Source organism: Schistocerca gregaria, chromosome X (assembly GCF_023897955.1).
Source record: "Schistocerca gregaria isolate iqSchGreg1 chromosome X, iqSchGreg1.2, whole genome shotgun sequence".
NCBI lineage: Eukaryota > Metazoa > Arthropoda > Insecta > Orthoptera > Acrididae > Schistocerca > Schistocerca gregaria.
Genome location: NC_064931.1, coordinates 74,987,301 through 75,000,359, shown reverse-complemented (window position 1 = coordinate 75,000,359; position 13,059 = coordinate 74,987,301). Strand labels below are relative to the sequence as shown.

Here is a 13,059-nt window from a genome sequence, read left to right as displayed (position 1 = left end):
TTGAGGACTGCGGCTGTTAATTAGAATGAAACAACTCTCTGTCAGTTACGAAGTTTTATTTCATTCACTACGCAGTTCGGTGCTTAACCATCGTCATAGTTGTGGTATCAGGGTCCCGGGTTCGGTTCCCAACCGGGTTGGGGATTTTCTCTGACCGGGACTGGGTGACTGGGTGATTGTGTTGTCCTCATCATTTCATCATCATCTTTCGTGACCGCTCGATTGGACTGCGTGAAACATTAGACTGTGTAAAAATTGGGACATTGTACGAGCACTGATGACCGAGCAGTTGAGCACCACAGAAACCAATCATCATCATCATCATCATCGTTGTGGTATCCACATCTACATCCATACTCCGCAAGCCACCTGACTGTGTGTGGCTGAGGGTACTCTGAGTGCCTCTATCGGTTCTCCCTTTTATTCCAGTCTCGTATTGTTCGTGGAAAGAAGGATTGTCGGTATGGCTCTGTGTGGGCTCTAATGTCTCTGATTTTACCCTCATGGTCTCTTCGCGAGAGAGGGAGCAATATACTGCTTGACTCCTCGGTGAAGGTGTATGTTCTCGAAACTGTAACAGAAGCTCGTACCGAGCTACTAAGTGTCTCTCCTGCAGAGTCTTCCACTGGAGTTTATCTGTCACTCCGTAACGCTTTCACGATTACAAAATGATCCTGTAACGAAGCGCGCTGCTCTCCGTTGGATCTTCTCTATCTCTTCTATCAACCCTATCTGGTACGGATCCCACACTGCTGAGCAGTATTCAAGCAGTGGCGAACAAGCGTACTGAAACCTACTTCCTTTGTTTTCGGATTGCATTTCCTTAGGATTTTTCCAACGAATCTCAGTCTGGCATCTGCTTTACCGACGATCAACTTTATATGATCATTCCGTTTTAAATCACTCCTAATGCGTACTCCCAGATAATTTATGGAATTAACTGCTTCCAGTTGCTGACCTGCTATATTGTAGCTAAATGATAAGGGATCTTTCTTTCTATGTATTCGCAGCACATTACACTTGTCTACATTGAGATTGAATTGCCATTCCCTGCACCATGCGTCAATTCGCTGCAGATCCTCCTGCATTTCAGTACAATTTTCCATTGTTACAACCTCTCGATATACCACAGCATCATCCGTAAAAAGCCTCAGTGAACTTCCGATGTCATCCAAAAGGTTATTTATGTATATTGTGAATAGCAACGGTCCTACGACACTCCCCTGTGGCACACCCGGGCGTCAGATTTGGCAAGTTTCAGTCACACGTAGCCAGCAGTCGAACGGAATCCAGCGGACCTCGTGGGCATGCCTGCTGAACGGCTCCCTACCACGTGCGCCATCTGCCGCTACGATATAGGCGGCGGTCACACACACATTCGCACTAGGAGTCCCTTTGCTACGTGATGCTATGCAGGCGCCTCCTTGTCCTGGCTTCGATTTCTTCGTTTGTGCTGTTGTTTGGAGAGCCTCATCCTTGGTGCTATTCTAATAGCTAAACTTATCTCTTGCTACTTATTTTTAGTGAGTCTTCGTACACTTGGAGAAATGCGAGCTAAGTTAATTTTATGTTTACTGTGTGAACTTGTTCGCCAGTCACTTCTGATACTGTCCAACTGTCCTACGATGACAGCTGCCGCACTACTGCCTCCTTTCCGTTGTGTACGAAGTCATACACAACAATCATGATGTCTTTACGTGGTGGCTGTGCGTAGAAGCAATGACGATGTATTGCGGCAGCATGTGAAGTGCCAGAGATATCACATTGAGATTTGCACCATTAATAATTAAGTGAATTAACCACAGAACCTACAGTGCATTTTGACTCTGGTACTCGCCTCTTTAAGTAATACTGAGTTTTGGGTTTAAAACCGTAGAACGGCTAGATGGCGTCCCTTTGTGAACAAAAACGCGAATATTCGTGTTGCTGTTTTGTCACTTTGGAATTATCGTATACTTCGTACCGCATTAGAAAATGGCAATAGTGCCTACTCTTTTCCGAACTGTGTTGGCCATTTGTTTGTGCTGAGGGGTATGTCCCGTAACCCCTCAGTCATCGAATGATGCTGTACTGTTTTACTTCCCTGCTCCCGTTCCTCAGTCGTGCCCGTCGTGAGTGGCAGTTATCCCGTGGGATCTGCAACTGGAAAGTGTTGGTGAAGGCGCTTCCGGAGGCAAACTCCTGACAAATTGGGTTTCAGGTACTGCAACGTTCTTTTCGGAGCTTCCGCGGCGTCGGCGAAGTGCTACTCGCGGCGGCGCCCAAAACCCACGCACTGTTAGCGCTGCGCGGCCAGACTGCGTCACGCACTGCTCCGCAGATTTGCTTCGCAACCTCTACTCGGCGAACTGAATTGATTCTCCATTAAAACCAGCAGGCTTCTGGAAACAGCTGCCTGTACCTCAACAATTATAAAACAGGAAACATGTCGAAAGTCAGTTGGTAAAAGAAAAAGAGTCAGTGTACAGCAGAAACAAATTAAACGTTATGTACTGGACTGAACTAAACGTCGCCAAGTCCGTCTCTTTTATGCGCCACCATCTCGAGCTAGCTACTGGCTCCGAGATCTGGGTACGGACCTGCTTGCACACGCTCGCTCAGTAAATCAGAAGGACGTATTTCGGACACTTGCAGGTGTTCCGTATATATAAAAATCACTAAGGATGACTGACCACCGACAACAGAAATATGCATAGAGACACTATCTTCACGCCATAGGGCACAAGACGTCCTCCTACACTCGCCAGGACCTTCGGCCGACTCCAACTTTCGTGAGCTCCAAACCCGCTCCACGAAATTATTTTTGACATTTAGCCTTTCTGCCAGACAGCTTCAGGAGCAGAATGCAGGCATTTTCATTGACCATTTTCAGTCCATACTACACTGACTGACAAAGTCGCAACACCAATAAATAATTAATGTAGAGTAATGAATTTTCGGGAATGCATTTGTCTAGGTAACATATCTAGGTGATTAACATTGCAAGATCACAGGTTAATGTAAGCGCGAGATAAGCCATTGCAAATTTGAAATGCTGGCACATTAATACGCGGTGTAAAAGCCAGAATGTAGAAAGTAAGCGTGCAAACGTGCATGCATTGTGTTGCACAGATGCGGGATGTAGCGCCATGCCTGTTGCACTTGGTCGTGCAATACAGGGCCGGTTAATGCTGTTTGTTGATGACGCTGGAGTTGTAATCCGATGATGCCTCCTACGTGCTCCGTTAGAGACAAAGCAGGTGATCTGAAAGCGGGTGATCTAGCAGGCCAAGGAAATATGTCGACACTCTGTAGAATATAACAAGTTTGTTTGCGTTGCCGTCCTCCATACCAATTACAGAAATAAAACCGCATTTTCTTGCTGCGACTATAGTTTATTTGTGCCAGACGCATTTCACCTTTTTCTTATTCTAAGGCATCCTCAGTGGCACCTGGACTGATACAGTTTTGTTATTTTTAGATTATCAAACAGTTCACGTCGCGTTTTTTACGTAAATAACTAATTACTTACAGTTCGTTGGCATGTGCATTTCCTCTCATCTGATCGGGAGGTCGCACTACCATTTAACTTCTGAAACGTAATCACAATTTCATCTTTCTAACGTCTTCTTTCACACTGTTCCCCATGTTTATCCTTATTTTTGTCGTGCACTCTTACTCTTTTGCCACTAGTTATACCTATATCAATACAGGGTGTTACAAAAAGGTACGGCTAAACTTTCAGGAAACATTCCTCACGCACAAATAAAGAAAAGAAGTTATGTGGACATGTGTCCGGAAACGCTTACTTTCCATGTTAGAGCTCATTTTATTACTTCTCTTCAAATCACATTAATTATGGAATGGAAGCACACAGCATCAGAACGTACCAGCGTGACTTCAAACACTTTGTTACAGGGAATGTTCAAAATGTCCTCCGTTAGCGAGGATACATCCATCCACTCTCCGTCGCATGGAATCCCTGATGCGCTGGTGCAGCCCTGGAGAATGGCGTATTGTATCACAGCCGTCCACAATACGAGCACGAAGAGTCTCTACATTTGGTACCGGGGTTGCTTAGACAAGAGCTTTCAAATGCCCCGATAAATGAAAGTCAAGAGGCTTCAGGTCAGGAGAGCGTGGAGGCCATGGAATTGGTCCGTCTCCACCAATCCATCGGTCAACGAATCTGTTGTTGAGAAGCGTACGAAGACTTCGACTAAAATGTGCACGAGCTTCATCGTGCATGAACCACATGTTGTGTCGTACTTGTAAAGGCACATGTTCTAGCAGCACAGGTAGAGTATCCCGTATAAAATCACGATAAATTGCTCCATTGAGCGTAGGTGGAAGAACATGGGGCCCAATCGAGACATCACCAACAATACCTTTCCTAAACGTTCACAGAAAATCTGTGTTGATGACGTGATTGCACAATTGCGTGCGGATTCTCGTCAGCCCACACATGTTGATTGTGAAAATTTACAATTTGATCACGTTGGAATGAAGCCTCATCCGTAAAGAGAACATTTGCACTGAAATGAGGATTGACACATTGTTGGATGAACCATTCGCAGAAGTGTACCCGTGGAGGCCAATCAGCTGCTGATAGTGCCTGCACACGCTGTACATGGTACGGAAACAACTGGTTCTCCCGTAGCACTCTCCATACAGTGACGTGGTCAACGTTACCTTGTACAGCAGCAACTTGTCTGTCGCTGACATTAGGGTTCTCGTCAACTGCACGAAGAATTGCCTCGTCCGTTGTAGGTGTCATCGTCGTTCTAGGTCTTCCCCAGTCGCGAGTCATAGGCTGGAATGTTCCGTGCTCCTTAAGACGCCGATCAAGTGCTTCGAACGTCTACCTGTCGGGACACCTTCGTTCTGGAAATCTGTCTCGATACAAACGTATCGCGCCACGGCTATTGCCCCGTGCTAATCAATACATTAAATGGGCATCTGCCAACTCCGCATTTGTAAACATTGCACTGACTGCAAAACCACGTTCGTGATTAACAATAACCTGTTGTTGCTACGTACTGATGTGCTTGATGCTAGTACTGTAGAGCAATGAGTCGCATGTCAACACAAGGACCGAAGTCACCATTACCTTCCTTCAATTGGGGCAACTGGCGGTGAATCGAGGGAGTGCAGTACATACTGACGAAACTAAAATGAGCTCTAATGTGGAATTTAAGCGTTTCCGGGCACATGTCCACATAACATCTTTTCATTATTTGTGTGTGAGGAATGTTTCCTGAAAGTTTGGCCGTACCTTTTTGTAACACCCTGTAGTTATAGCTACAACTAGTGGCGAAAGGGTTCCATATCCCACTGAAGATGCCCTACAGCAACAAAAAGGCGAAACAAATCTGGAAAAAATAAACTACAGTTACAGAAAGAAAATGCGGTTTTATTTACAAAAAAAATTCTGTAGAGTATGTTGGGCTACAACAGCGATATGTGAGCGAGCGTTATGCTGTTGGAAAAAAATCTCTGCAGTGCTGTTTATGAATGACAGCACACCAAGTCGAATTACCATACTGAAATAGAGATTTGCGGTCAGGGTGCGTTTGATAACCACGAGTGTGTTCCCGCTGTAATACGAAATCGCAGCCCAGCCATAACTCCAGGTGTAGGTACAGTTTGTCTAGCACGCGGACAAGTTAGTTGCAGACCCTCAACTGGCCTCCTTCTAACCAACACGCGGCCATCACTGGCACCGAGGCACAACCAGCTTTCATCAGAAAACACAACAAACCTCCATCCTGCACTCCGATGAGCTTTCCATTGACACCACTGAAGTCGTAAATGACTGTGGTGTGGGGTCAATATAATGCACTCTACAGGCGTCTGGCTCGGAGCTGTCCTTGAAGTAACCGACTTGTAACAGCTCGTCGTGTCACTGTGCTATCAGCTGCTGCTCAAATTGCTACTGCAGATGCAGTGCGATGCGCCAGAGCCATACGCCGAACACGATGGTCTTGCCTCTCGGTAGTGCCACGTGGCAGTTCGCAGTCCGGTTTTCTTCTCAAAGGTAACTAACGCTCACGACCGTTACAGCGTGTATTTAAAGCAAACTTGATTTTCGTCCTCATAGTGGCGCTACTAGCCCACTGTTATGCGACTGGTGCGAAATTGGAATAGACGTTATGTTTCAGATGCAGAAACACGCCTAGCAACTTTTGTTTATGCCGCACAGCTCCTTCCTGGTGCTGCGATTTTTTTCCATCGTTGTAATAATCCACCCCTACTAATTGCTGCTTCCTGCCAAGATTTCAAGAGTTTCTTTCCAAAAGGAGCAGGACAACACCTACCCTCACGGAAAGTCACAAACCCTTTAGGCAAACTAGTAGGCACAGACCTCGACCCATTGTGATAGAATACCAAAAACTAGCCCATCACCTCCAGGCTGCACGGAAGTCCGCAAAACGGCGTTAGCGTCAACACTAGCGAACTGGGCAAGCCCGAGGACGCGCCCAGAAATGATGTATTATTGAAGAACACACATAGCCTGAGGCAAAGCAGCTGTTGTAGTTTTCAAATAACGTTGTTGCTGTTTTGCTCTTCAGCCAGAAGACTGGTTTGATGCAACTCTCCATGCTACTCTATCCTGTGCAAGCCTTTTCATCTCCGAAGAACTACTGCACCCTACATCGATTCGAACCTGCTGACCGATCTCGACCTATGCTCTCCCTTTACATTGTTTACCTTTCCCCTCCTTCTCGCTCCACTACCCTCCATCACCAAACTCACGATACCTTGGTGCCTTAAGATATGTCCTGTCAGCCGATCCCTTCGTTTAGTCAAGTTGCGCCAGAAATTTCGTCTTTCCCCAGTTCGATTTAGTACCTCTGTATTAGGTACTCGATCTACCCATCTAATATTCAGCTATCTCTTATAGCAATTCGTTTCAAAAGCTTCTGTTCTCTTCTAGTCTGAACAACAAGTTCTTCAATCTAGTAAATATATTTATTTTCCTTCTTCTTTTTCTTCATTTCAGGCAGTAGGGTTATAGCGTGTTCCGTCTTCACAAAATCCACCTTTTCCTTGGTATTCCTTCATCTCACTTTCCTACATGTCTACAGTCTACTACATGTCTGACTATTCTTTCGTTCCCCATTCTTTCTACATCTACATGGACATTCTGCAAATCACATTTAAGTGCCTGGCAGAGGCTCAGTAGGCTCCCATTCTTCTTCCATTTTGTTATCTCGTTTTCTGTTTACTCATTCCTTCCTTATTTCATATTTCTTTATTTCGTATTTCAAAGTACATCCTGTTACTTTCTTCAAAAACTTCATTTCAGCTGACTGTATCCTTCTTTGGTCTTTCTTACTTAATGTCCAAGTCTCACTTCCTTATGTGAACACAGGTGTTGCCATTACTTTGCAGAGTTTTGTCTTCGTGTCTTTCTTGGTTTTGTTGCTTTATGTTCTATGTATAGTGCCACATATCGTTTTAAACTTATTTAACTTACTGGGAATGTAACTGGCATATTCATAATTTATATTGCATTCCAATAACTGAAAGTGAGATACCTGTTCAAATGATTTTCCATTTACAATTATTTTAGAACGCACTGTGTATTTTCCTTTAAAATCCATACCTTTTGTTTTATTTTCTCTTATTTTCAAGTTATGGAATTTACCTATTGCGTCCAAACGATGTGGAGCACATTGTAAACAATCCTCAGTTTTTTGTAAAATTGTCTGATAATCGACAGAGAGTACAGTATTTAAAATGTGTTTATCTGTGAACTAATTTTATTCACGGGTCAACTTCTTGTTTCCATTGTCTAACAATGTCGTCAATATATAAAATAATATGGGTGAGAAACTGCATCCTCGTAGTACTCCTCTGTTAATTGCTATTGGTTTTATTTTTTCTTTGTCCCTATTAATTAAAATTTAATTATTTAAAATACAAACTTTTTATCATTTGTATTAAATATTTCGAATAAAATCGTCTTTCCATTGTATTCTGCAGCATATACGAGTACATGTTGATTCAGTCAAAGGTTTTCCATAATCTACAAATGAAATATGAATTTCCAGATTATATTCTCGTGTTTTTCATTTATCTTCTGCACTATTCTAATACAGTGTCTCGTGATCGTCATTATCTAAAACCAATTTGTTCCTCCAATAAGAGGGCGTCAGCTATTCTTTCCAGTCTGTTATTAACTATTTATTCGTGCTTATAATTTAAGGCCAGTCTTCAATAGACTTGTTGCTCTGTACTTTTCATAATAACGATATTACTTCCGTCACTCTCAAAGAGTCAGTTATTATCTTCAATTTTCAACATACATTTAATAAATGCAATAGCCTCAGTTCTCGCAGTAAACCTCCACGTTTGACATGTTCTGCTTTAATATTATTGGGTCTTGCTGCCGTTGTGTTCTTCACCCGCTTTAATACCTCTTATATCTCCTTGTCTGTAATGTTGTCTCCTTGGTATATTTCATCATATAGTTCTTCGTCCTGGTCTATTTTCGTTAGTTCAGTTTTATCATTTTTTTCTGACTATAATCCCTGATAGTGTTTTTTCCAAGCTTCTTTGTCTATTACGTGTAATCGTGCAGAAACTTTTCCTTGTTTGTTAAGTTGTTCCAGTTTAGAAGCCATCTCTCGACTGCCACATAGATAATTTTCAGTGTTTGCTGTCACTGTATTCCAGGGCTCTTGGTGAGCTGCTCTCACTATTCTTTAGAGTAGTTCTTTATACTGCGTTTTTGTTTTCTCATCTACATCTACATCTACATCATGCTCCACAAACCACCTAATGATAAGTGGCGGAGGGTACTTTTTGTACCACTAACTGAGCCCTCCAACTCCGTTCCACTCCCGAATAGTGCATGGGAAGAATTATTTTCCGTAAGCCTCTGTATTGGCTCTGATTTCTGTATTGTGCTGTAGATTTGTAAGGTAAGCTTTTTCTTTCTCCTTAATCGTGTTTGATATGTCTTAATTTCATGTTTTGACATGCTTTCTCCTCCTAAATTTCTTTTTGTTCCATATTGCCTCCTATTGCCTAGGATCACACATGGCATATTTTAAACTAATAATTAGATCTGTAAGCGTTTTTGCCCGCATCTCGTAGTCGTGCGGTAGCGTTCTCGCTTCCCGCGCCCGGGTTCCCGGGTTCGATTCCCGGCGGGGTCAGGGATTTTCTCTGCCTCGTGATGGCTGGGTGTTGTGTGTTGTCCTTACGTTAGTTAGGTTTAAGTAGTTCTAAGTTCTAGGGGACTTATGACCATAGATGTTAAGTCACATAGTGCTCAGAGCCATTTGAACCATTTTTTGTAAGCGTTTTATGGCGCTGCAGTGACGAGCTACTTATTTATTTGCATTTACATGACTAAGACTGGCTGGGTCTATTGTTAGTTGATGTGGGCTTGCGGCCCTGAACGAAACACTAAATCTATCAGCAACAACTATTCTCTGGTACCCCTGTTCGGGTGGAGGCAACATCTGTCGACTGGTTAGTGATCATTCCCAGGAGACCTTGTGAACATGTGTGTGAGTGGAGCCGATATAGAATTGTGACAGTGGCTGGACTATGATGTGGAGAGTGTGGATCGGGAGTCTCGCCACGGAGAATGAACGGTTTCGAGAGCTAAGATTCAGGCACAATGCTGTGTGAAGTATAACTACTTAATGTGCATACGCTGTACAAGGAGTCCTTGTTCCCTATGCACTCGCTACTGTTTTCTTTTCCTGTGAGTGAGTGGTCCCTATTTCGCGTCGGCTAGCAACAGTCAGATCTGTTTTAAGGGAAAGTTGCTACGTAAAAATCTCTGATACCTGGCGAACTTCGAGATTTAATGTGTGGGGGTGTATAACCTTCATTCCGTGATTCCTAATTCGTGTAGCACCGCACTCAGTAATCAACCACACTGTGCTACTGCCGTCACCAGCGTCAAAATGACATACCCAGATCTTCTCTGCTACAGCAGTACTACACGAACCGTCTGTAACATGATGTTACATGTTGATTTACCACAACCTATAAATACGACATGTGTTGACACTGAAATTACTACATAAATACGATATCTATGAGATCATCTAACTGGTGACGTAAACGAATGTGAATTACTCCCTTGAGGAATGAACAGTGAACTGAATTCGGCTTTAATTCTTCTTCCGACAGGATTTTCACCCAAGAGCTAAGTTGAGCCAGTGTCAGAACAGTATTTAGCTCGTGGTCTGTGATCCGTCATGACACGCAAGAGAACTTTTGTAGGATCGATAAGTTACGTGGAAAAGAAACGGACGGTCGATACTAAATTTCAGTTACGTAGGTGTTCTCATAGAGCTTGTTTGTAAAAAATCCTTCATTTTAGCCTTAGTTGCAATCGGCCGCAAAAGTATGAAAGCAGTTATTTATCAAGCACGTGGGAAATGGCAACATGTTTCGGACTGAAAGTCGCAAAATGGTTAGAGATAATTACAGATTCCACAACGAAATTCGAATCCCAGGTGATTCCACTAACACAAAATTGCAATGGTTTGTCGGTAAATAACAACTAAGAATTAATAAAAATCAAAGAGAAATTTTTGTCCTGATTAAAGAGTATTATAATGTGAAAAGAAGCAAGATTTTGGAAACTCTTCAGAAAAGGGGAATTGGAAGGATGAGTATGAGAAGAATAAAGGAAATGGTTCAAGAAAGTGTGCGTTGTACAAAAGTTGGGAGAAAGAAGACACACTGGTCCGCCAGTTGTTCTGGGGAAAGATTTTTACCCGTTCACTGTCTCTCGCTTCTCTACCTTTACCTGTGGATGTCCATATTCTTTTATCGATACTCTCATTTGCTGTTCTCCGTAAGTCATTTCTTGTGACAGCCTCACAGCTCCTGACCATACTATCCTTTATTATTTGCAAAACCTCCTTTATTAAAGCACTCCGTCGTCAGGCCACGAATGGCCTACCGGGACCATCCGACCGCCGTGTCATCCTCAGGGGAGGATGCGGATAGAAGGGGTGCGGGGTCAGCACACCGCTCTCCCGGTCGTTATGGTGGTATTCTTGACCGAAGCCGCTACTATTCGATCGAGTAGCTCCTCAATTGGCATCACGAGGCTAAGTGCACCCCGAAAAATGGCAACAGCGCATGGCGGCTGGGATGGTCACCCATCCTAGTGCCGACCACGCCCGACAGTGCTTAACTTCGGTGATCTCACGGGAACCGGTGTAGCCACTGCGGCAAGGCCGTTGTCCAAAACCTCCTTTATTAGCTCGTTGCTTATGACGATAAAGGTGCCACTAAACACTCTGTTGAATACCTTGGGAATCCTGTTATCAATACATTCTGGTAGTTGCTTTTTCATTTTACGGGCGTCCTTCGATCGCTGTTGGCACATCTTATAAGCGCTGATGCCTCCTAAGATTGGAATGATTACTAACACCACAATAGTGTGTATGTGAATGTCTTTCGTACGTACCATACTAATAAGACGAGAGACTAGGGCGCGTATGGAGAAGGTAACTTTTTCTCCCGCTCTGTAAGCGAATGGAATAAGAAACAAAATCGATATTATCGGTGCGATGTATCCTACGCCATGCACTGTATTGTGCCTTTCAGCGTAGATATGAAAGTGATTTTTGTTTTTTACTTGGTTAACCACCTGGCTGTCTGTTACGGTCACAACTACAGAGGCGTGTTCCGTTGTAAATAACCTGCCTATAACTGCTCCCTGTAGTGTCAGAATGATTGGTAAACTCACATATTATTAATCATTCTATATATTTTATATTTAACAATGGCACTACGTACTCCATGAAAATTTGTGTTATGAAATGAAAAGTGCTAGTATTTTTGAACAAGTGTGGTTTGGTATGGAAAGTACTAGACACCACGTGCCACAGGTAGCTCTAAACGTCATCTAGGGAGGTGCAGGAGGACTGAAAAGGACGGAACATTAGGATTTAACGTCCCGTCGACATCGGGGTCGTTAGAGACGGAGCACAAGCACGGAGCGTTTCCAAGGATGGGGAAGGAAATCGGCCATGCCCCTTCAAAGGAATCCTCTCGGCATTTGCCTGGAGTGGTTTAGGGAAATCACGTAAAACTTAAATCTAAGTGTCAGGACGCGGATCTGAAGCGTCGTCGTTACGAATGGAGTCCAGTGTGCTAACCACTGCATTTCCTCGTTCGCTCGAGTCCGTAGGGATGCTGTTTATTACAAGTTACAGAATGACAATTATTGAGCTATATGAAATAAAATCGACATAACTTCTGAACTGTTTCTGTTAGGACGTTCAAACTGCACGGTTGGCCGCGGGGAATGATGGGAATTAGTATGCGTTGTATGGTTTGGTTTAGCCATGAAGTCCACTTTCATGTGGTTGGGTTCGTTAATTAGTAAAATCTGCGCACTTGGGGGCTGAGAATCCGAATTTCGCGATCGAGAAATCTGTTCACCCTTAACGGCTGATTGTGTGGTGTGCAGCTTCCAGTCACGGAATAATCGGTGCGATATCCATCGATGGCACGGTGGCTACCGAGTGGTACGTGAAGGTTTTGGAAGATGATTTTATTCCCATTATCCAAAATGACCCTGATTTCGACAAGATGTGGTTCATGCAAGACGGAGCTCGACCCTATCGAAGCAGGAGAGTGTTTCATGTTCTGGAGGAGCACTTTGGGGACCGCATTCTGGCTTTGGGGTACCCAGAGGCCACTGACAATGGCTTCGATTAGCCGCCATATTCTCCGGATCTGAACACATGCGTCTTCTTTTTGTGGGGCTATATTAAATAACAGGTGTACAGCAATAACCCTGAAACCACTGCTGAGTTGAAAACAGCTATTCAGGTCATCGACAGCATCGATGTTCCGACACTTCAGCGGGTCATTCAGAATTTCGCTATTCGTCTGCACCACATCATTGCCAATGATGGCAGGCATATGGAACATATCATAACCTAAATCCGAATATCTGTAGTGACGTTTGCAAGTTGAATTACGTGTGTGCCCGCCCTAGCTTGTACCTAATTTACATTTCTTTCATATAGTTCATTAAATGCCACCCTGGAAATATATTATTGTAATGTCAGAACGCATTAGTTG

General features: G+C 43.6%; 1 pseudogene; it reads right to left on the bottom strand.

The window, feature by feature from the left end:
- Window positions 1-11,088: 11,088 nt before the first annotated feature.
- LOC126299809 (5S ribosomal RNA) lies at window positions 11,089-11,206 on the bottom strand (annotated as a pseudogene).
- Window positions 11,207-13,059: the final 1,853 nt, after the last annotated feature.